General features: G+C 39.2%; 1 protein-coding gene across 43 annotated transcripts in view; it reads left to right on the top strand.

The window, feature by feature from the left end:
* Positions 1 to 1,553: 1,553 nt before the first annotated feature.
* The window catches only part of Adgrl2 (adhesion G protein-coupled receptor L2), a 628,692-nt gene continuing 604,552 nt past the window's right edge, over positions 1,554 to 25,693 (top strand). For 14 of the 43 annotated variants that reach the window (XM_028876801.2, XM_037207207.1, XM_028876829.2 and 11 more), the window contains exon 1: positions 1,556 to 1,871. The gene's annotated coding sequence lies outside the window, so the exon portion shown is untranslated. Of the gene's footprint in view, positions 1,872 to 25,693 lie in introns of all 43 variants that reach the window. The other 29 variants (XM_028876815.2, XM_037207202.1, XM_037207200.1 and 26 more) reach the window with 4 other exon arrangements.

Here is a 25,693-nt window from a genome sequence, read left to right as displayed (position 1 = left end):
TCTTTTCTGCAAAAAAGTGTATGAAATTTCTAAACTAAATAAAGGACACTTTCAGGCTATTTGGAGAAGTATCTCTAAGGAAATTATACAGTCCCTGACTTGAAAAGCTTGAGGCTGAAGTGGTATTAAGACCCCAATAATGTTACAAGTCAGGCTCGTATACAAGTTGTGTTCAAACTGATAGTAGAGAGAAAGAAAAGGGGAGGGGGATAGGCCAGTGAAGGCAGCTATCCCTTCCAATAGCAATCAGACTACTGGTTGTCACAGACAGAAAATAAGTATTGTCTTCACCCATTACTTCCAAGCAATTGTCTCCTAAACACTGTTACTGCTACTGAGTCTGCCCTCTTCAGAAATCCCTGGTCTTCCCTACAATCTCATGGAAATGTGTTAGCATTTTTTTATGATTTCTTTTAAAGTACCACATCTGCCCACCAAGTCAGTTCTCTGCAAGTGCCATGTGTTCAAATTCTTTATCTTTCCTGAAAAGAGACAGAGCTACAGGGGCAGGGCAGTTGCTGAGAGATCTCTCCCTCACTCTGTAAATGCCTCTCTGTAAAAATGTGTTTATGTTGAGAGTTTAGCATTAAAGCATATTCAACCTGTGTCACTTGGTTCTCACCAAGTCAACACTGGCTTCTGCAAAGTTGTAATCAATTTGATTAAACATCTGGTTTGACTGGTTTTTCCACCGAATCAGTCTAATTGTGTGGCTGTTTAGGCATTGCAGACACCTCTCTGCAAAGACAAGGTAACTGACTCAAATACATCCCCTTTTCTCTAGATCTTCTGTGAACTAAGCAAGCAGCTGTTGGTAAAAGTTAAAATCACACCTTCTTTTCCCTTTCTCGACTTTAAAATGATAACATGAATATATAGCCAACCAGACAATCTCTGAAGATGCTAAATGGGGAACTAAATAATAACTATATATTTAAAGACAAATCTGTAGAATAGGAAAAATCAATATGGAAACAATGACTTTGAAATATTTAAAGAAACAACTACCTCTTTTCAGTAGCATATTTGAGTACCTCCAGACAATCAATTATTCATAAATATGAGATTATCATTTTTTATTTGCATTGTAATACATGCAAGTAACTCTTTAAAAGTTGTCAGGAATCAGTTCTCTTTCAAATAAATCTTTCAGCAAATTGTGTTCTTTCCTTGTTATCTGCTCCATTCAAATCAAAGCACTAATCTTGTACAACCTGATACTTTATCCAAATTTGTTTACCTAAGTACTGATAAAATATTTTTGGTATACAGTCTAAAATCCTACTGGCAAAATAATAAGATTCATAAAATGTCCAGAGAAATCAGAGCAGGTGTCATTCGGACTAATCTGGGTCTGTTTCTCACTATGATTAACCAGCTCGTAATGACAACGCTTCTTATCTTACAACTGTGGCATGAAGAGGGAGCTGTAGCTCTTCGGAGACACAATTCTGCACGCCCCAGCTTATCCACGCTCTGCGATCTCGTGTCTGTTTCTCTCTCTATCTCTCTCTCTCTCTCTCTCTCTCTCTCTCTCTCTCTCTCTCTCTCTCACTCACTCATTCATCCCCTCTTCCATCTTTTTTTTATCATTGTGCCAGTTCCATTTAAATGTATCTGCCGTGGATCTGGTCAAGTGGAGATAATCCATGCAAATCAGAAACTGTGGTTGTCAGTGTGTGGTTCCCGGAGAGGACTCAGCCTGAGGAGGTCACTCGTTCACAGCCGCTCCTCCCATTCTATCTCTCCCCTTATTGCAGAACTGCTGTATGTATACAGTGGCAAAAAGGACTCAATTGACTTCAGCTGCTGCCTGGTTTTGCTTACAACTTTTTCTTATAAAGGAACTTACCTCCATCTGTCTTTTCAAGGTAGGAAGCCTGATTCTTCTAAAGATGCGTGTAATGCCTCTACTGTCTGCTCATTGTCAAATGTCACTAGAATGCTTTACATTGTTTCTGGCATTGGGCACAAATGCTGGCTGCGATTCCAGGTGCCTCATGCTTTTGTTACTTAACCGTGTAGGCACAATTGTTTAAGTGTTGGGTATTTGGATGTTTATTTTCCATGTAGCCAGCTCCGGTTTTATAACGCCAGGAAGATTAGTGCCTACTCTCTAACCTAGAAATACAATTCGCTATCAAGTTTTCCCTCTTAAAAAATAATAACCCCTCTAGATGTTTTAACTTCTCCTGCACCATGGCCAAGTGTAAAATTCATCTGTGAGAGGGTGGTTGTGTATTGTTTGCCTGAACCTGGAACCTTCTTACAGCATTTTCCCTGAATAAAAAAGAATTAACTGTTGAAATGTTTTTAACATCAGCAAGAAACGGTAGATCTTACTTCATTCTGCTGCAATGGCAACAAGCTGAAAACTCTATTGCTAACTGCCCTGTCAAATAGATTTATTCTTCACAATTCATAAATTACTAAGCTATGCAGAAGTATTACAATTAGTTAGGATTCAGTTACTGTTGTTAGATGTGCTGTTACGTATTGTTTTGAAATTTAAATTGTATTTTAGGAAAGTTTAATGTAAAGAGGCTCTTTAAACCCTGATGTGTATATAGCGCCACTGGAGATCATTATTTAAGAATGATTTCAATAATCAAATGGTTGAGTTTGGATTTAAAATGTGTGGAAGAGGCTAATAGATTGCACAATATATTTGTTGTTTCTGAAAGCAATCCCTCAGCTTGTGATACTTAAAATGTGTTTCCCTTAAGTGACTTTTAATAATATTTTAATCATTCCTTAGTCATTTTAACTTTAAATCACACTAAAATGTCATGAAATTACAAATTCAAAAAAATATTTTGAATTAGTACAAATATAATTAGACATTCCAGTTGCAACCCAAATCTTAATAATGTCATCTGTCTTTGAAAGTACTCTTTGTTAATATGATTTTGCATTTTGACATATGGCTCTGACAAGGATATTTAATCCCTTGCATGAGATAGAATTGAACATAAGCAGTAAACAAAGTTGACAGTCCTAAAAAGAAGGAAAAAAATGTTTTCTGGTATACACAATCTTTCTAATGTCATAAATCCCAGATTCCATCATCTAGGTAGATACTTGTAGTTAGTAGAGTTTGTGGGGAGAAATTTATTACCCACATAAAATATCTCAGTGTCAAAACTCTGCGTTTCTTTTTCCTTTTGGTGTTGAATGTTCCGTTGAAAAGATGCACTCTGATTTTTTTGAGTACAGTAGCACAAGGCAGGAAGCCCTGTCATTGTTAGCATAAAGAAGCCGTCGACACAAGTATTACTGTATAGAGGGCTGTCTCTCTGTCTCTGGCATTCGTTAGGTTACTATATGTAGAATTTAACAGATAAACATGTTCTGCTTCATGGCATTTTATTAGTCCTATCGGTATGAAAGCTTCTCTGCAAGGATGGGGGCGTGTGATTTATAGCAGGGTGTAATAAAAAGCCCTCACAGTGAGAAAAGAGGAATTTGACTTATTACTTACCTAGTAATTAGTTTCTTTTAAAACTCTTTGAAATACTAAGTTGTAAAGTAAACTGAGGCTTCCCAGGAAACGCTAATTGAATGTATCTGTTGGAGCCATGTGACTGCCCATGAATATCTCCTATGCAGTCATTGTCATTGGAGTATTCTATTTGAGCTTCTGTATTACAGGGAAGAAAGGGATTCCTCCCTCCTGGTCAAGGGAGACTCTTCTAGATCCAAAGGGATTTGGAGAGGAGCCCTGCACAAGAAACACTACACAGACAGAGAGGTGTGTGGGATAGTCCAGCTGGGTGAACTTGAGACTACTGGGAAACTAAAGGATACCCTTTCAGAACAAAGGAATATCACAGATACTCTGTCAGCAGGCCAGCTAAGGAGAGGCAGAGAAAGTGGCCAAGAGGCCCTCCTGGGGACTGAGAAAATGCCGCCAACTAGGCATTCTCTTTGCATCCACATTATTTGGATATGATAGGTTTGCAGGCACTCCCCGTGGAATCCCAAGCCATCATTTCACAGGGTTATTTCAAAAGCAGATATTTTTATAGATGCTTGCGTGTTTTTGTAAACCTCAAGAAAGTCTCTAAAGACCTACCTCCTGTGCCTTTAGTTAGGCCTTACTGTGCATCCTAAATAAAACGGCCACAGCCTTCAACTCCCCCTGGGTTCCTTTGCTTCATCTGTACACTTCCCATTTCTCTAGTAACTCATTCAAGCAACTGCTCAGGGTAAGTTACATTTACTCCATTTCAGTGTGCCTTGCAGCAAAATGTAGAGCACTGATAAACCTCATGGCTGTATTTAACAGTGGGCTGTTATTCCCTCCTGACTCCCTTCTGCTGCTTTCACTGAGTACAGTTTAAAAGATAAATTATCATCTTGAAGGAATACTATGAGGGGTGTTAATAGTTGTCCAGAACTTCAGGAATAGTCAGTAGGGCCATAGAAACTTGAAACCCTGCTTGAGGGAAAATAATCTGTATTATCAGCAGGTATTCGATGCCTGCTTCATCGGCAGACACTCAGAGTTCCTCAGGAAACTTTCCTATTATACAAACACTTCCCAGACCTTGGAAGTTATTGCCATGTGTGGACTGATGATGACATCTAGGGAACACTCATCAGACCCTTTTTGCTTTGTTTGCACTGATATGAATCTTCATAGTAATAGTCTGAGGTCAAGAGGACCATCATATACATATTATAGATAAAGACAGAGGGGTTCAGAGAAGTTAATTGACTTTGTCAAGGCCACAGAGTGTGGCAGACATGGGATTGAACCTGCTCGTTCTTTGAAATCACGTATAAGAATACCTTCCTGGCTTATTTGTCAGGGTACTTCCTTCCCTCTCCCAACAGCAAGCATACGCCATTTACCCTTCCGTTGTCTTGACACACCAGAACTAGGGATCTTGTTCCGATTTTCAGCTTCTTCATAGCCTTTCCTCTCTATCTACATTACCATTATAGCACAGGTTTTAAGAGTTATTTCACTGAAGACTGGCCAGGAATGATTACTCTAGAAGAGTATAAGAACTAATCAGATCTGTAATCGACTGGTTCATCTACTCACAGTCTTTGAAGCCCCCCCCCCCTTCTTTTCCCTGTCTAAAAACAAGATAGACAGCTCTTTACATGTTTGGAATATTAGTGGTGTAAAGTGCTTGGTAATGACGGAAATTAACCCAAGGCTTTCTCTAGCTACCTTTGCTACTAACTCCATTGACGTTCTGATGACAATTAAAACATGGATGCAAACAACTGTTCATATAAGAAAAAGGATATTCTACTGTCTTGTCAAAACATCCTTTAAAATCTCTTGTGTGGTCAGCAGTGGCCCTTTCTTTTACCTTTCTGTTCACTGGGAACATCTGATGGAAATTTCCCCCGATAAAATATTACCAGTAGATTTACAAAGCAAATGAAGAGAACAGATAACGTGATAATAAATGTTTAAATATGCTGAGTGTGAACAACTCGCCACAGTTAACTATTCTTGTGTTATTGGTGTTACCCCTTTTATGAGGATAAAGAGAAGACCCTCCCCATACAGGGAAGTGAGAGTGGCCTTCTGCCTGTCTGCCAGTGTGTGGCAGCTTCAACCTCCCCCTATCATCTTTTGTCCCAGTATGGAAAGATGAACTCTGACACCTGTCACCCACAGGAATCTGATTCAAACACTCTGGTCATTTGACTTATGGAATCATCTATACAATTGAAACCAACACCTACACAGGATCAACACACAATCTCCTGGAAAAGATAGGGAGACCACAGGTCAGTAGCGATTGTACAAGATACACATATATTGGGGGACAAATGAAAAACAATTTTCATGCCATTGCATGTTGCCAGTATTCTTTTCAATTATATTAAGACTATTGGGCACATGGACTACTCTTCTATGTCCAAAATCTCTACCTACTGGCAGGCAGAAAGCCCAAGAACATATCTTTATGGTTATTTTAATATACCAGTTTTGTCCTGATCGGCAAGGTAGATGTCAGCCATTGGTATGAGAAAAGCTGGGAATTAATTAAAATTTGAGTTTATCCTGCTGTCATCTATTGCTGAGTGAGTTCCTTAGCCTGTGAGGTATTCCATTCACATTTGATTTCTCCAGTCAAATTACTTGGGTGCTATTTCTGCCATGAAAGGAGAAGTTGGGCAGAGAGTCTGGTGGGAGATACATTTAGTTAAGAGTCACAGCTGACCCTAAACCATGGAAAGGAGACACTCCTTGTTGCTCAGTACATCAGCCCTGTTGCTGAATTCCTTGCCTAAAAAATAGTGTCAGCTTCTTGAAATTGAAAATAAAAGCAAAAGATATTCTTCTCCAGGGAAGTTTGCAAAAAATATTCAGACAACTTAATTCTCAAACGTATTAGCAGCCACTTGAGAGGGACAGTTGTCATTATTACAGGGGAGCTGAAAAAATAAAACCTCACTAGCGCAGAAGACGGACTGTTTTGCAAGGAAGAGCCAACATTTGCAATCCCGTTCAGCCAGCACCACGGCTTTCTTGCTGTCTCTGTAGTTGTTGGTGCTGCTATTATTTCATGGTGCCCACCGATCTCCCCCCGCCCAAAAAAAAAATAAAGAGCCACCTCTGCAACAGACTTAATTTCTGTTTGTCCATAATGACTGAAGTTCATGCCATATACCTCAACCTCTAATTTGGGGGTGGGAGGGGGTTAAGAAAATAGGTCCTCAATTGTTGTTACTTAAATTAATTCAGGATGAAAATGAAACTGTGTTGTGTTTTTTACAGACCTGGCCTCTGTGCTAAGCCCAGGGCCTGTGTTTGATTAGTGTCTGGACAATTCGTGGGCTTACTTTTTAATGTGGTGAGACTGATTTATATACTCAAATTTTGTTTCAGGGGCAATAAGAGATCCACTTCTCTGTACAATTTCAATATTTCAATTTTGTAAATTATGTTTGTAAAAAGTGTAACTATGCCCCCACCCTGGAGCTGTGTGCTCCCAGAATATAACAGTGTACTTGTGCTCGATTTTTTAAAAGAAGCACAACGTAAGAAATGATCCCACCAAATACAAATGATAAATGCTATGATTTCTAATTTTGATATAAAACAGAGGGACAACTTCTAAAAGAATTAAGTGGAAAGGTGGGAAGAATTGGGAAAATGAAAAAGACAAGAAAAGTTACAGAAACATGGAAAGTCGCAGAAGGATGAGGAGAGTGATAGTCTCTGAGCTGAGGAAAGGGATCGCTGCTTGTAAGGGATTCAGACTTAGGGGTTTCTTATTAACCACGGTCTGCAGCTTTTGAACTTGTACTATCAAATCTTAATAACTCTCAGTGAAGATCCAGTAGTAGTTAATCTTTAACAAAAATTGCTCTTTGCCTGGAAGCTTTAGCTATGAGGACAAATGCGTTGGCTAGAAAAGCTAGGAGAGTAGAAGGAGATGCTGCTGAAGGATGGAATTACCAACCCTGTAACTAAGTCCACAGAAAGCATTTGTGACCATGAGTCAAGTTCTGAAAGGGAGTTAGCAGGAAGCAACTGGGCAGGTGGAAAGGAAGACAGTGGAAGCCTGGGCTTTGGAGCAGAGAGCATGCAAAGCTTTTCCAGCCAGGGAGTTCCTGGGAAAGAGCTGAGGTACCCGCAATAAGATGTAGCCTCAAGAAAACACATAGAGAGTCGCAAACCAGGACAGACACTGGGGGCAAGCAGCAGGGATAGCCAGAGAGTAGAAGGACTTCCTAACCCCTTCTCCCGACCAAGGCCCACAGGAACAACAATCTCCCAGTGCCTCCAAAGATTCTGGGTAGATGAAGACACTAAACAAAGGGGCTTCGGTGCCAACTGCATAGCAAAGCTCAGACTATGGCGTTTGGTCTCAGCTCGAAATGGTTTCATTTTTTCACCTTCAGCCAAAGTGATATTAAACACTATCGTGAAATCCTTTTGATTAGCTTGTGAAAAAAGCCACTGCAAACCAACCACTGGGATTTTAGCAGGTTCAGGGAAGGATGGAGCAAGAGGCTGCGGGTGACTGTGTATGTTTCTATCTAATTAACGAGAGGGGTGTGTGGCCATAGTTTAAAGTTTCACATTCTTGATTAAGAAGAAAGAGAAAAGTAGGCATTTTAAATCACAGAGCTGACTCTTCAAGGTAAGCACAAAGCAGCTGCCTGGCTTCAGACACGGACCTAGGCTAGAATTATGGCAGGGATGCAATTCTCATCTCTCCAGGCCTCAGCCTCCTCATCCATAACATGAATTTTAAAGATACCCACTTCTCAGTTTTATAGCAGGGAAAGAAGGCAGCTGCTACCAGCTTAATCCTGTACTGAGATAGTTTTCCACCCTGTTGTATTTTCTGAACAAAAATTAAATTCATGCTTTGCTCAACACCATCCATAGACATAACAATTTTGATGTTTCCTAGTTTCATTTTCCTTTGTAGCCTGAAGAATAGATTTATGGGGCAAGAAAGGGGTGACTCTAATCTGTTACTAATATGGCATCTCAGGTCAGTTGGATTTAAAACTCTCCGATTCTTGCAGCAATGAGACAGACCGCAGCCAGGAACAAACGGTGCTTCCGGTGCTGGTAGTCATATGTATAATTTTGATTAAAATTAATAGTTTTCTCTAAATGTGCTTCTCTGGGCTCAACATCATCTGGGAGCGAGGACTCAGAATCAGTGTGTGGTTATGTCTAAGGCTCTTTAGATTTAGTTATCTTTATTTTTTGTACACGAGCGTTTTGCCTGCATACATGTGTGTGTGCCATATGTGCACTCAGTGCCGTTGGAGGTCGGAAGAGGGCATTGGATCCCCTAAAACTGGAGTTACAGATGGCTATGGGCTGCCATATGGGTACCCGGAACCAGACTGGGGTCATCTGGAAGAGCAGTCAGTGCTCTTGACAGCTCAGCCACCTCTCTGGCCCCTCTGGGGCCCATAAATTAGCGTGTCTACCCCTGTTCTCAGACCTGCCTGGGATGAGCACTGGTTCCAGAGCTTTTTTGGGTCCATTTGGTGAGTGGCATCTGTCCAGGCTACAGGGAGTTTCCAGAACCCACTCTGAAAAGCCAGATTGACAACTTCTGAGAACTATAAATTAGACAAATGCACACGTCTTCCTAAGAGGACTCTTACTTTGAGTTCCGTGTGTGTGTGTGTGTGTGTGTGTGTGTGTGTGTGTGTGTGTGTGTGACAAGGTGCATGTCGAGAACTCTTTGGGAGAAAGGGAGGAGGGCCTTACATAGCTTTGTGTGCTTTTGGCAGCTTCTCTGGGTACTACGTAAATGAGTTCCTTAAACACAGACCACCATTGATTTCTTTCTGATGTTCATTGATCCTCTCGACGTTGCTTCATGTATGTATTTTCCCCAAACATCTAGTATTGGTAGTTCTCTCCCTGGAACTCTGTCCCCAATCCATTATAAGCATATCATTAAAACCCGTTTAATTTCCTAGGAAAGATTACATTAAGAGCACTGTCAGTGTGATTACGTCGATAGCAAAAGATAAACATGTATTTGGCAGTGCAAAATGCTATTATCTGCCAGGGTCAATTTGTTTATTTTAAATAGAGCAATCTGCCACCCCCTTCCCACACACACCATATTAGTCATGAAAGTGCATGCTTCTACAAGGTCCCGTTCACAGGAATTCTGACAGTAAAAGGTCCTCAATCATCTATTACTGTGACATAATCTCTATGTGCCCAAAGTCACATATGTATGTCTGGAATATAAGACATGGACTAATCATTTTTATGCTTTTGTATATAAAGAAAAATATGTGAAGTTTGAGGAAAAAATGGTATCTTGTTCTCAATACCTGCTCAGTTTATAATGGAATGACCTGAGAAAGGGCAGGATGGATTATAGGATTCTGCTCTAAGTTAGTTTATGCTCCAAGCTGGGCTTGCCTTAAGTGATGACCGCTCATAATCGTCTCTATTGATCTAAAAAGAGAGGAGAGTCGATGCAGGGAAGGGGAATCAAGAGTTAGGGCTCATCTGGTACTGGATGTAAACATGCTTTTCTTCTTTCAACTTTTTTCCTTGAGACAGTAGTTTCTAAATATATCCGAGAAACACTGCTGGCTGCCAGCTGCCATGGGCATGAAGTTCCTCTTTAATGAGATAAAACAGTACCAGGAAGTCAACTCGCCCCACGTGCTGTAGCAGACTTTCACCAGGTTCCTATGCAGCCAGAAATGATACGAAATGAAATGAATTGAATATTCAAGCACAGTGCGCCAACTCTCCTGAAAAATAATTTCATCTGACTTCATTACATGGTGATCATTTCCTGAAGGCCATAAAATGCCGAGGAGAATAATCAAAATTGATATGTATATTGATTGACATGCCAGTTTTCTAAATAGACGCTGAAAAAATACAAACAGCAATAGGGATCTGCAGTTCTTCAGACTGACTGCTCACAGGCTAAAGAACTCACTCACTCGCCAAGCCCTCACTGGGCCGCAATATGAACACTTCTGAAATAATTTCTCAGCAGTCCATTATGCTCATCTTTGATTCAGAATTTACATGTGCTGTTTGCATAATTTTGCATGAGAGTGTCTGTTTTAAATTAGGTAAAGGTCACTGTCATTCATAATCAAGAGGAAGGTGGATTAAAGGTCATAATTCAATTAGAAAAAATCCTGATTAGATGTAGAGGTGTGTTCATGTGATTTGGTATCATTGGATAAGTGCAAATCACAAGTCCACAAACCAACCTCAGTATTAGAGATCGTTCACAGAGATTGCTGTCAAAAATCAGATTCATGCATTTTTTCTTTTCTTTTCTTTTCTCTTTTTTTCCAGTGTAGAGAGATAGTTCAGCTGATACTTTCAGCACAGGGTGTCTTTTATAATGTCATTTGGTTTAAGGAATGACATAAATGACGGTTTTATCTGCAAAATAAAGTAGTGAGTTATAATGAATTAATAATAGGTGGCAGTTGATCGGCAAGTCACCCAGGGCCTGAGGTTACCTCTCCCTGACGTGGTTGCCAACTTCACCACTCTGTTTAAAGCCCGGAGTTGTCACAGATAATCTCTGTTCTTTTGTAATGATTTCATAGCTCTCAGGGACACTTACAAGGACCTATAAACTTCGAAATTTTGACATCTCCATAGTGTTTCCACGATTAGAACAGATAGGTTGAAAATAAATGTAGCTAGTGGCAGGCAATTAGCTCTTCTGATTTGCTGAACTTTTTAAAGTATCTTTGATGCTAACTTGAATAGGTGCAAATTAGTTGAACATAAACAAACACTAGGTTGTATGTATTTATGTTGTCCACAATCAATTTGAACACGGAAAGACAGATAGCAGGTGTACCTTTTGCTCATGTTGGGATGTTTTCAATGGGCATCAGCATGCTAACATCAAGAGTGCATGTGACAGTTACTGAATTTCAGGTTCCAAAATACAGAGTCCCATTTCCTCACCTCTGAATATGTCTTTTCCTTATCATGGGAGGTTTTTGTTGTTTTTGTTTTTTTGTTTTTTCCTTTGCTTACTTAAAGGACAATCTCAGTTTCTCCTCTTGATTATTTGTCTATTCTGTTTGGGGAAAATAAATCTCAAGACCAACTGAAAACAAGGAGGCATCTTCAAATACATACATACATACATACATACATACATACATACATATATATATATGTGTGTGTGTGTGTGTGTGTGTGTGTGTGTGTGTAGTTTATTTTTTATTTATTTTATACATTTTATTTTATGTATTTTATTTTACACACACACACACACACACACACACACACACACACACACATAAAATTTTTCCAAAGAAAATCAACTGTTTTTAAAGGAGCTACATAGGTTAAATGATTTAAGCAGATCGTAATTAGTTAATTTTGTTAAACATAGACTAGATCGATTTTACATTATTTTAATTACCTTTTGGAATAAATGGTTTGGTGAACAAATTCACTTGATCTTCAGGATCAAACAAAATTACCTTTCCTCTGGGTAGGCTTAAGTTTCACAAAATGATGTAGAAATGACTGCCTTTGCTTTCATCTAAAAATGTCTTTGGATTTAGAAAATGATTCAAGTTAGATATATTGTATTGTAAGCCAGCCATATTTTATAATTTTCATTGCTGATCCCCTTTTCAAAGAGAAGAATAATAAATAAGTACTAAACAAATGTCCCCCTATAAGGAGACTCTCTAGGATCAGTATCATATCTTCCTTGAGACTGGCCTGGCTTTACTTCTGCAAGATGTCTATTGTATTCTGGTAAGTTTTTTTATTTTGATTTTTTTTCCTGAAGATATAGGAGTGAAATATAGATGAACATTCAATATAATGAACAAATCAGAGGCATTCTCATCTGGATTTATATCTCTGCAGTGTGTGTGTGTGTGTGTGTGTGTGTGTGTGTGTGTGTGTGTGTGTGTGTATCACATCTCCAACTTGTAATTAAGCAATCGTTGAATTGCAAACACCAGCTTCCAGGTACTTGGAAGGAAGGTAAGAAAAAAAGGTAAGCTATAAAAAAAAAAAGTTCAAGAAAAAAAGATAAGCTGTATAATATGAACAGCTTTTGTCCCACATCCTGATTTAGGGAATCTGAGGAGTAAACACTGAAGAAGTACAAAAATAATTTGATCTTTTAAAACATTTGTTTATCTTATGTGTGTGAGACTTTGTGTGTGTCTGTGTGTGTGTGTGCGCGTGCGCGCGCACATGTATGTACTATGTGATAGTAGGAATAGGTCAGAGGAGGACCTGAATCTGCTGGAGTTGAAATTGGAGATGTTGAGCTGTTATGCAGGTGTGGGTGCACTCTCAGCCACAGAGCCGTCTCTCTAGCCCAATTTGCCTTTCTTAAAATCTTTGTGGGGTCAGAGTGTCACTCCAGTGCCCAGAAATATCCATGCTTCTTTTTGCTACCGTGGTGCTTCTCAAACAGGGGTAGCCTCACTTTTTAATGGACATTGGTGATGTTTAGAACACACTGTAAAGTGGACCACCCTCCACAAAGACATATCCTATCCAAAGTCCCAATAGCTCTGAGGATAAAAACTACATTACACAAGAAACATGCAGCTGCTTCTTACTTTCTGTTTCATTTCTGTAGCAGCTCTCTCACCACCTCTAACAAACATTGCCCACCTTGCACCTAGTCAACTTCTCTTCCTCAATCACAATGCCCAGGGAACTGGTGCCCTGGTTCAGGAAATCTCGGGTGGTTGACATCATCTTGTTTTTATTGTCTAAATCTTTATGGATATAAATAACTAAAGATATTGATGAAATCTGTGTTTTGAAAAAGCAAAGGAAACAAGATGCATAAATTGTTTTAATAAGATAATCAAGAAGTACATTATAATTTAATATATGAAGTTGTGTTCAAGTTGAAAGAGAAGAGGGTTTCAAGTGTTTCTCATACTGATTATAATGAGATCTGGCTGACTTGGCACTCAAAGGCTCGTTGTGTATCCATGTGTCCGAAAGGGAATGAAAGCAGTATGACTTGCTCCATGCAAAAGTCTTCAAAAGACTGTACAGTTCTATAGGCTTAGCGGTTGCTGACATCATCTTATTACGGGAATTCTCCTCTGTGTTACCACATCACTGTGTCATTCATCTCTAAGAATTGATCTTCTTCTGTATCCCATAGCACACCATGAATCTCCTGGGAACTACACTTCGTATTGTTAATATCTAGCATCATTCTTCTGGATATAGCTGTCCAAAAAGATCTGTTGTTCAATGAAGCTAGGCTTACCTCTAGAACCAGTACTGTACAGAATGCTTGAAGTTAGCTTAAGTAGAGGTTAAGATATGGCTTCAGGCATTGCAAATTAAGTGTGTAAATTATAAATGCTGGCCTGAAAATAACATAGCTATTTTTAAAATTTTTGAAACTCTGCTATTCTTAAGAGGATCTGTCTAGATAATTAAGGGTCTCCCTACATATTCAGTTACATGCATTTAGCTGAAAATGTATGAAAACATTAGGTGTTTATTAAACATAGTATGACTGTGCATATATATATATAAATATAAAATTACTATAAGGTATATATTTTAATGAATAGATTCAATGATAGTCTCATAAATTCATACATATATCCAACTGAAGCATATTTTGACATTTACACCATTATGTTTTCCAAGCTCTAGTGATTGCATATATTGGATAAATGAAATATTATATCTGCAATAAAATAAAAATCACTATCTGCCTTTAAAGAACATAACTGTGTTTAATGAACTTCAGTCACATGACTGAAGTTACTGTCACTTCTTTTTGCGTTTTCAATGTCTATGTTTTTAGCTATAAGTATGTTCAATAATGCATCGGATTAAGAAAATATGTCTTACAATTAACAAACAAGAACGTAGGTTAAATTGCTGACTGTTAATCAGTACCAATCTGTGTATCTCATTTACAGCAATTGTTACAATTTCAACAGCAACATTTACAAGTAACATTTCATAACATCATTCTCCTTTGTTGTTCTATAAACAGAGAGTAAACCCTACATCTGGCATACCTGGAATTAATTCTTTTGATGCCAACATAAACATTTGGGTAAACACCAAAAAATTACTTCAGCAATGCTTGGGAATTTAGAGCCCAACTCCAGCACCACATAGATGTAGGCTCCGTTTCAGGGTCTGCCATTTGGAAGTTTCCAGAACTTAAGCAGCTTGTTTAACAAACAGCCTAAACCTCAAGCTCATCTGTAAAGTGGGGACAGTATTAGAAAGGACTTAACTAATGGAGTGCATGGGAGCTGATATGAGCGAGATGCAGAAATGACCAAGACATAGACGCCAATAGTGGCAGTGCAAGACAACCCAGGCCCCTTGTAGGGACCTAAGCTTTATCCCCGAGACCCACAGGATGGGAGGAGAAACCAGCTTCTATGAGCTGTCCTCTGACTTCCACATGTACCATGTATGTTGTGGCATATTCACACATGTAAATGAATAAATACACTAAGGTTTAAAAAAGTAAACAAAAAAGGAAAGCCTTTTACTGCAGCTACAGTGTCCATAGCTTATTAAAGGTTATGAATGACCCAAGACACACCTCTCTCATGGGTCATCATTTCAGCAACTTTGATCCTCTGTGCCCCTGTTTCCTTCTATCTTTCTGTTGCTAGTGACATTTGTTGTATTAAGATCACTATTGTGGTGTTGCACAGTACTTGCAAAGAATTTAAGACAGGATTCCGGATATGCACTTCCTCAGTAAATCCAGCCTTCCCTCTTTTTCTCCACGTACTCACAGTGCTAGACCATCATGCCATGATCTTAATATAAACCTATACTTTTTTTGCAATAGGCTATGAAATATGCAAATTCCTCATAGAAAAAGCCTGTCTTTTCCCCATTGGTTCTAATAGGACGGAATGGTCAAAGTATACTTCAGGGTCATGTGTCTGCCATGCTGATCTCAGAAGCAGGGCTTAATAAATGCTTTCTGAGTGAAACTGCAATTGTGAACATTTGTAATGAATGGTTATATATAGGCTACAACAATCATAAGTCAAATTATCACAAGCTTTTATTGCATCCATTAATTTTATTTCTTAGATTAAGGCAATAATTGTAAAGGAGCATATGACTCATGCACTATTTTGTCTTCAATGCCTCCTAGGCCAATTTCCTAAAATTGTTCTTTTCATCTTTATATGAACATAAAGAGCAGAAATTTATAACATACAGCTAATACAAGATGTCAGACATTTTAACTTTTGCTTTTAATTAATTTTAAAAATGATTCAGGAATCATTAATGCGTAACAATAATTTCAAAATTAAGATAACAAAATTCTTTGGCCACATAGTTTGATGAACTGCCCTCTTCTACAAAACAGATAAATGCAGAAACATGTACTCAGTTAAGCTTATTTGTAAACTCACAGTTTGTCTGTATCTTAAGAACATTCACAGTATGAATAAAACAGTGTGTGTTTTTCACTTCTACCTTACAGAGTAATGCAGTTTCTACCTCCTAATGTTCCTTGTCTACATGTAACATGAACATGGTAAAAAAAAAAAAAACATGTATATATATATATATATATATATCCAAGATGAAAGAATACAAAAAGGGTCATTAAAACACCACTTACTGTAAAGAACCACAAGTATAGCCTGGAACACATAAAGGAATGCATGATTCCATGGAGCCATCAAAGATACTACTTATAACTTCCAATGACCCTTTTCTAGCAGGGAACTTTCATGGTAGAAGAAAAGATGTGTGGCTTCTTACATGATCCAGGTTAATATGTACCCACAGTGAGCCTTGGAGACTAAAATAGAATGCCACCACCTTAGACTAAATTAACAGACAGTGGAAGAAATGGTAGCATTACATTCTTCAATTACCAATCACACCCCACACATTACAGTCAGTTCTCTACATTTATAAAGAATGCTGAAGAAGACATGTGTCAATGTGGGCCCAAGTCAGAGAAGGATTACAAAACCATCTCCTATGAGGAACAGAAATGGAACAAACATGTTAGCCCTAAAAACAGAAGAGCAAGCATAGATCCAGGAAACAACTGAAGTGGGTCAGTCTGGATATCATTCAACAGGCATGGACATTGTGTAGCAAGCAGTACTCTTGTATGGTACAGAGAGAAAATGAAAAAAAAATTAATCTTTCCCCCATTTTGTTAATGATTTTTATGTTCAAAATGAGGAGATGGGCTTGACATAATCACACAAGTAAACTCATGGTAGCAAGTAATCACAAAACAAGAAAAAAGAAGGCTTCTTTGAGAAAGTGGTATTTGTACCAAGTAAATGAAGTAGCACGGGGGAGGCAGGGTGGATATCATCCCAGGAAAAAAGCATTATCACACACACAACTCACATAATCACAACCCTAGGGTAAGACAGAGGTTTGTAAAATAAGGACTAGTAAAGAGGGATGTCAGCGCATGATAAAGAATAAGGTGGGGGAAGAAAGCCAAAGTCAGATGGGGGCTTTGGTGCATCTGAAGATTGATGTCAGGAGCAGCTATGAAGAATGTAAGTGATGAGAAAGGTAGACTGATTCTCTTCTGCACAGATCAGACTGGTTCTGTATGGTTGGCCTGGTTCCGTACAGTTGAAGGGCTGGAGAGAAGGTTCTGGGAGCTAGCTCCCTTCAGAGACTGTTGAAGCAGAAGAGGTAGGGGGTAAAGTTATTTGACCTCATGTGGAGCAGTAGCTGGAGACTGAAAATGATCCCAAAGGTATGTTAGAAATGAGTATCAAAAGACTGTGGTGATGGATTGGTTATGGCTGGGGAGAAAGAAACTTGATGCCAAGTAAGACTTCATTTCCTGATAAGAGTAACTAGATAAACTGCTTCAGAGAGGAACGTGCTGAACAACTTTAAAGCAGAAATAAAAATAAAAATAATTAAAAAACTTGTTTGGGCTCCAGTAAGAATGAGAATCTGGATCAATTATTTTTGAAAGAAGAAGGGGAGAAGTAGTAGGAGAACGGACAGAAGAAAAAAATAAACAGAGGAGAAGAAGGTGAGGAGGGAAAGGAGGAAGAGGTGAAAGTGGGGGAAGGAGGAGGAGAAAGTTGGGGAGATGAGAGAGAGGGAGGAGGAAATGGGAGGAGGAGGAAGGAGAAGGAGGAACAGCAGGAGGAGGCAGCAGCAGCTGTGGCTGCTCTAAGACATGACCGTATTGTTGGCCTGACTATTTGGTGACTTGTCAGGCAAATGAGACTAGAATGGTCCTGTGTTCAAGCAAGCTGATCCATTCCACAAATGCCAACTTTACAAGGAGGACTGCTTCAGCCCAGTTAATGAAAGAACCGTTCTTTAAATGAGGAGTGCTTGCTGAGGAGGGCCGACTCTCCCCTAGCAGCTCCGCTGGCTGTCAAGTCTACCTGAAATGTTTCGAGGGTTGAGGCTGAGACTGGGTGCCACGATTACGCCAGGCTGGCCACTAGCTCAAGCCTCTTGCCTCCATTTCAGACTGCTAGGATAACAGGTATGGACAATCACAGCCGGCCAAGATGCTCTGGAAGACTGGGTATCCTCCATCACTGTTATTCTTTTTGTGGGTTTTAAAAATTATGTTGAAAGAAAGAAAGAGGTAGAGGCAGATCAGAGAAGAGCTTTTGGAAGTTTGTCCTCTCCTTCCACCATGTGGGTATAAGGGACTGAACTCCAGCTGTCAGGCTTGTTAGAACCACTTTTACTGACTGAACCACCTCACAAACCCAACTTAAATTTGTTTAATAAATTATGAATGTCAATTTTAAATTTTTTATGGAGAAAACAAAACGTCTTCACTTAGGCCACTGAAAATATTTGGTAAAACACTTAATTGACTATCAAAGCTGGAATGAACCAACTATTGGCTGATTTTTTTTTCTTTTTTAAACTTGCACATATTCCTCTCTTAGGCTCCTGAATAGAGAGGTCTGGAAGTACCAGCAGTGGGAGGCAAAAGTTAGAAGCCCAGAGCTCTCCAACACTAGGACACTCACACCTACTATGTAAAAGTCACTAATTTACTGTGGCTTTTTTTCCTGTGCTTACTCTTCTCAATGCAGAGCTCCCAGAAAATCATTAACCACTGATCGTCATTGTCACTTGAGATGATAATCAAAAGAGCCATCGTCCTCAGTCAACTTCTTGACTCACTGAAAATCCCATTGGGGATGAGAAATCTGACATTTCTCTGAGGCTGGAAAATCTTGCTGAGATTTTAGATACCCAGGAGGGCATTCCCCTACCCCTTATTGGAAGTACTTCATTTCTCCACTCCACAAATGGCTTTGGATATTTAAGCAGATTTTTAATGTGATCTCTCTACACACACACACACACACACACACACACACACACACACACACACACATATATATATATGGTAACTTTAAGTTGGACATAGTACCTTAATGTAATTACATCTTACATAGATTGGGACAGAGAATCAGGTATGTGATTCAGATATAGCTTTCTAGACACTGCTTACCAGAGCCAGAGGTCTGTCTCAAGCAAAGGATGCTAGCTAGCCCTCAGAAAAATAGGAAAAAAAAAATGAAAAGCTTATTTTTCTTTCTTACAGACTATAGTATGCAGTAACAAATATGTGTTTCAAGGTTGTGGTTCAGGGATAGTACCTTTCACATCAGAGCTCAGTTTTCATATATCTAGAGTTTTTTAATAATATGATCTGTTAAAAATGCTGCACTGGCTGATTAATAAGTAGGTTTGAGTAGACTTTCATTCAGGTTCCAGGCACACGTGCTCTGTCTAGTTGATAAATCTCCACACTAAACACAAACCTTGTTATTTGTCATACACTAACTGCTTTAATGGGCCATTCTTCATGATCTTCAACAGCCATCAATTGATCTCTGGGACTCAGATGTCACACTGCAATGCTACTATGTTCAAAGAACCTACGTTTAAATGAACTACAATTTTAAAAAAGCATTAATTTGTACTAGGGACAGAGATTTATTAAGCACTATGATAAAAATGCGAACAACAAATGGCAACTTGGGAGTTCTTATTTTTCACAACAGTAAAAGTATGGTAATCAAGCCAGACAGTTCTATCTTCAGTTCCTAAGGTTTTAATAATGGTAAGTCTAAAAATTCTATTTAGACTTCCAGACAATTACATCTTAAGCCATCAGAAATAATCAGATAGGTTTTAAATCAGCTGGGAGATAAACTAATCGATTTTGACCTTGTAAAACATGAACTCTAGAGGTAGTTTAATTTCCACACTTATCATTGGTGATTATTTTTCTACTTCCTCCTTGCTTTAAAAGAAACTACATCAAATTCAGCTTTCTCCTCACCAGACTGGCAGGCCTACACCACTTAATACAAATAAAACTGAAAATGAAATGAGTTGTTTTTGAAAGAAGTTCTCGGGGCAAACACTTCCTCCCTAAGAGTATAAAGTCTAGGCCTTCTTTCTTACTGGATGCTCTCCTGTGGCAGTATCAGCATGCCCATGTATTATGCATTCAATACAGAATGCTTCTTATGAATATAAAAGTCAGGCTGGAGAACTGAATTAAGTTTACTGAGAAGGGCATGGGATGGGATGGGTGGAAGGTACATGCTACTGAGAAAAACTGCCCTGTTCCTTTATCTTTTGGGAGATTCGAGGAAGCCTTTCTTGTGGAAAGTACTCAAAGACAGATCGAGTGTGATAAGCAAGGTTCAGTCTCTGAACAGGTCTGCCTGCATTGGAAATTCTCTTGGTGGGAAAGGAAGGCAGCCTATGCCAGAAACTGATTAAATTTCAGTCATCTATCCTAAGCAGTCCCTCGTTGCTTGTAAAATGCTCCGTATAATTACAGTAACTATGGGTTTTAAAGGAATTTACACATTACCCTTATCATGGGACTTTCTTTGTGGGTGCATTTCAACTTTAAAATCAATATCCCTAAAATAAACTTTAATAAGATTTATTAATTTTATCTATGTGGACCTTTTAAAAGTCAATATCAAATATCTTTCTCCAAATTCCTCTTGGCATTTGAAGAAGCTTAGATATAATCAAATGTCACGCCCTCTGTATGTTACACCACGAGTATGCCAGGGCTTTGCTCTCGTGTACAACATTGCCCTGTGTTAAACTTTGAAAGAGTTTGGAATCAATACTAAAGAGTGTTTAAAATGTGGGGGTCACCCTGGTGCTCAGTCTCAGGCTGGTTGACAAGGTCCATTAGCTGCTTCTTCAGCCATTGTCTTCCTCTATGTTAGGCCTGAATAACCCTCGGAGCCGTTAGACGGCTGCAGCTGACCCTACACCAGAGTGGTGAAAATCGCTTCTTTGAAACCAACCTGCAGGCTCAGGGGGGCAAAAGACTGAGCAGGCTTTTAAAAGGAGTGACCAGAAAACAGGCCTGCTGCCAGGCCCTTCAAGTGCAGGCAGGAATACTTAGAAGATAGCCCCGGCTTCAAGCCTTTCCCTTTGCAGAAGCGGTTGACCATCATCCTGTCTTTACAGCAGGCTGCAGTCATTGGAAGACTACTAAAGGGCGATAGTCTTCATCTGGGATCTTAGTTCATATTCGGTTGCTATATCAAAACACCTAAGAATAAGCATTTCAAATGGAACAGAAATGCTTGGTACACGGTTTAGAAGGCTTGAAAGTCCAAGTTCAAACCTCACATCTGCGTTCTGCCTTCCATCATATGAAAGGTGGCAATATCACTCACAGTAGAGACTCAAACAGGTTTGGGGTGACTCCCTCTTCAGTCTCTGTACACATAACTCACACCCAGCACGCAAACATTAACCCTTTTGGAGGGTGAAAAGTGATAGCTCCTGAACCGACCTCCACCAGCCTACCCACTCACCCCCTACCCCCCCACCTCCCCACCTCGTTCCACCTCTTGTCTTGCCAGCTCTCTCAATTCCGAATCAATCTCCCAACATGTGACCTTCCTGAGACCACAATGGCCCCAAACCTCTGCTGCAGGAAACCCATGGTGTTCACCTGGAGGAGGAGTTTTGAGAAACACAGATTTCACCATCTTTAATGACACTGATTTTATCATTAATGCCTGAAAAGGGGGTGGCCCAAATTTTGTTATGCAATAAAACCATCATTAATCTTAATTTCATTTGTAAATACAAATTTCAAGACAAGATTTTGCAAAAATAAATAAATAAATAAATAAATAAATAAATAAATAAATAAATAAATGAAAAGGGTAAACGGGCGCAGGGTGTGAAGGAGGACAGTCAAATTGTGTGTGTTACAGTCTGACATTCTGGTTTCAATGCTCAGCATTGGACCTGGCGGTGGTGACACACACCTTTAATACTAGTGTTCTCAGGAGGCAAAGGTGGGTAGATCTCTGGGATTGAGGCCAGTCTGCTCTACAGAGTGAATTCCAGGACAGCCAGAGCTCCACAGAGAAACAGTCTCGAAAAACTAAAAGAGGTAATAGTATTCAGGAGTGATAACAACAAACAAAACCCACTGGCATAGAAGCCTTGGTACCAGATCAGAAGTTTTCTAAGAATACTAAGTTCTCCTTTTTCTGTTTCAATGTTATCACATGACCTCTTGTTCCTGAATATACTTTCATACATGTTTCTGTAACAACATATGCTGCCTCACTTAGTCATGTCTTAAAAATAATTTAGTTAGCCTGGATAAACAACTTGTCCCTCCCTTTAGTTGAAAAGCATGTGGAGGGAATGATGTGTCGGTACCCTCTACTATGGCTCACCTGAACTTGACCTAACTAAGGAATCTCTAGCCACCTTGGTCTCCCCCACACAGAAAACGTATGTGAGCACTTCATCAGCTTCAGGCCTGGTCTATTGAAAAGACCTATTCATTCCCTGTGTAATTTGCATCATCTACAGAGATGAATCCAAGAATTTCAAATTCATTTACCTCCTTTCTGTGAACAGACAGGTCGATAGTAGCTTGAACCTGTTCGTCTGGTTCTCTTTGGATCCAGAGAAACCTGGGCAAAGAGTGGGCTAGAAGAGGGTTGACTCCGTAATTGGAGTCCTCGCTGTTACCATGTCTCTGTTGCCACTGTGTGGCTTCTCTTTGCAGGATAGTGTGACGGTCTAGCCATCACAGTCACTGATTTTTTTTTTTTCCCTAAGTAAAGAGAGAGCGAGGGGAAGAAGCCCTGTAAAGCCATGCCAGTGCATTCTTTTCAGAGCACACACTCACTCACACCCAGACACCTGGCTGTGTGACTCGGTGCCACCATCAGGAGGCGGTGCTGTCACTAGGCTAGCATTGTTTCTTCTTCGTCATTCTGTTTCAGTTTGGTTTGGTAGGTTTGTTGAGATAAGGTCTCCGAAGTCCAGGCTGCTTCAAACTCACTAACTGTAGCCAAGGATGACCTTGAACTCATGATCTTATTGTTGCCACCTCCTAAGTACTGGGATTACAACAGAACGCCGCCATGCCCAGCACACACTGTTGATTCTGATAACCTCCTAGGAAGAGGAGAGAAATGCAGTATATAGTAAGTAGGTAATTAAAAACTTTGACCACGCAGTCTCTCCTTTTGTTCTTTATTGTCCTTCCCCAGTGCCTTATCTAGGAGTCTCTGTCTTGAATCAGGTGCCATTTTTTTTTTTTTCACCAAAAGCTGCTTGGGGATTTTGTTAACTAGGATTACTTTATTGCATAACCCTGTCTGAGAAGCCTATAGATTTCAAGGTAAAAGTTCTAGCTATAGAATAGGAATTTAAAAAAAATTCATTTAGTTTGAACTGTCCAAACCACCACATTTGTACTATTTGTTTTAGATGAAAACTTATTTTTCCCCATAGGGCTTTCTGTTTGTTTGTTTGTTGACACAGGGTTTCTCTGTCATTCTGATGGTCCTGGAACTCACTCTTTGGACCAAGATGGCCTCAACCTCAGAGTTCTGCCTGCTCTACCTCCTCAGTGTTGGGATTAAAGGTGTGCGTCATCACTGCTCAGCAATGGATATGTAGGTTTTTAAGCAACTGTTATTTTAAAAATGTTAAGAGAATCAGAGGAAAAGAACATCAGTTTCATGCCATAATATATTTCTAATCTGCCTCACCTAAAACTCTAGCAGCAGCCAGTACATAATAAATGCACAGTTCGACATTGTGATTTTTATTTTTTATTTTTTTCAGACTGTTATCTGACAGCTCTCCTGACACAGATTTCCTTGCTTTGCTTTGCATATTTCTGGTGATTAATTTTTAATTTGAGTCAAGGTGAAATGGAAATAAAACTGTTATTTTGATTAAATTGCTCTTAAATAAATAACAATATTTTTGATCATCCAAGAGGGCTTTTTATTTTTATTTTTAGCTTCTATCTGGCATGTGCCATATGCCAGTCAACTGGGATGTTCATGAGATTAGCAGCTATTAAGATATGAGTTGTTCCAACTGTGCTTAGCATCTCATCTTTCATCATCATCATGATGACCCAAAACAGCTAAATATATTAATGCTTTACAGGAAAATAGGGTCCAAAGATAATCACATGCTGATCCTGTGGTGATTAATTCAAACAGATAAGACGGTCACATGTCACCGAATGATACAACTGACATCAGATCCGATCAAAGAAGGTCACACATCCTTACTTATATCAACACATGCGCAGGCATGTTCCACCTTGGAGACTGCTCTGCTGCTGGGAAGACACAGGAGATGAAAATTTATCTAACTACAATCCCAAAATAAGAAAGGTATTTTACTTGATATGAGTGATCTGAGTCAAACCTCACTGCAGGGGTAATTATGGAAATTTTGGATGTACCTAAGTCAGGAATGATTGTTTTAAACTGGAATTTCTTTGAAATACAGTGGAAATAGTGGATCTTCCCTTTTAATAGTTATTCATTTTTATTTCATGTGTATGAATGTTTTGTCTGAATGTGTATAAGTACCCCACATGCATTCAATGCCTGAGGAGGTAGGATCTCCCTGGAAATGGAGTTACAGGTGGTTGTGAATGGCCATATGGATGCTGGGAACTGAACCTGGGTTCCACTGTAAGAACAGCAAGTGCTCTTAATCCCTGAGCAATTTCTCCAGCCCCTGGATCTTTCCTATTACATCCCATCTTGACTATCTATGTATACAAAAGCTGGTAACACACAGCATATCTAATCACTGTTTCTGCCAGCTGCTAACAGATGCCTCTGTCAACAACAAACACATTCTTTTCACATTCTTGGAAGAACTGCTTCCCAGGTTGGAGGCTGACATCTACCTGCACCTCACAGAAGTGCAAAACAAGTGTTGAAGGTCTGTGTGATTGACACCTGCTGTGCGCTTTTGAGAAAACATGTAAGCGTGGCTCAAAGGGTGTTTCTGTAGAACTGGGAACACATATTAATAACTGTCACTGGTAGCATTTGAAAGTTTAACAACAGACTAATTTGGCTGATAAGTTCACACACGACTAAAGCATCAATTCTGCAAATGCTGGAACTGTTTCTTAGACGTATTTGCATGCCCCACAATGCCTGGCACAGGGCCTGGCACAGAGTGTGCTCCCAATAAATATTTGATGATGAATATTTTTTTGTTCACATTAAACCCAAGTACCCAGCTGGTGAAAGGGGGGGGGGTTCTCCTTTAAATCCCAGATATTCATAATCCATTTAGCTGCTTCTCAAAAACAAAAAATCAGGTAGTATAGAATTGCCCTGGATAACAAGAAAAATGCATGAATAAAAACTCAAGACAATAGGTCACTTTGAGAAAGAACTCACATTTGCAAGTAAAATGATGGCTTTGGAAATAATTCATGTCACTACTTAGACTCTGAACTAATGATTAGATAAATTTAGACTCTTTGATGATATGGCATATTTTTCTTTATATTTTGGAACTGTGAGAAAGAGTATGCACAGTGTTATATCAAGTCATAGTGATAAAAATGAATAAGGGCTCATCTTTTTCATGATTACTTCCTCTGTATTTATTTTCCCTAATAATTATTAGCTTTATATAAATAATATGCTTTATTCCCTTGCTAGTTGAAAATGATGTTTGACATTAAGGAAAGGTCAGGTTCATGAATGGGAAACCACAGTGAGCATTGCCTTTATGGATTATTGAATTAAGAGGTCCATATATTTGACAAAGTATAGAAATCAAATAGCTGCCATGTTAGCAGTGCCCTTTCGCATGCCACAGATTTATTGACATTTACCAAACATAAAAAAAATGTTAGAGCTGTGAGTGCTTAGTATGCATTATGAT

The sequence above is a fragment of the Peromyscus leucopus genome, chromosome 6 (genome assembly GCF_004664715.2).
Source record: "Peromyscus leucopus breed LL Stock chromosome 6, UCI_PerLeu_2.1, whole genome shotgun sequence".
NCBI lineage: Eukaryota > Metazoa > Chordata > Mammalia > Rodentia > Cricetidae > Peromyscus > Peromyscus leucopus.
The sequence above is the reverse complement of the archived record's forward strand: the minus strand, read 5'-3'. Positions and strand labels throughout refer to the sequence as shown.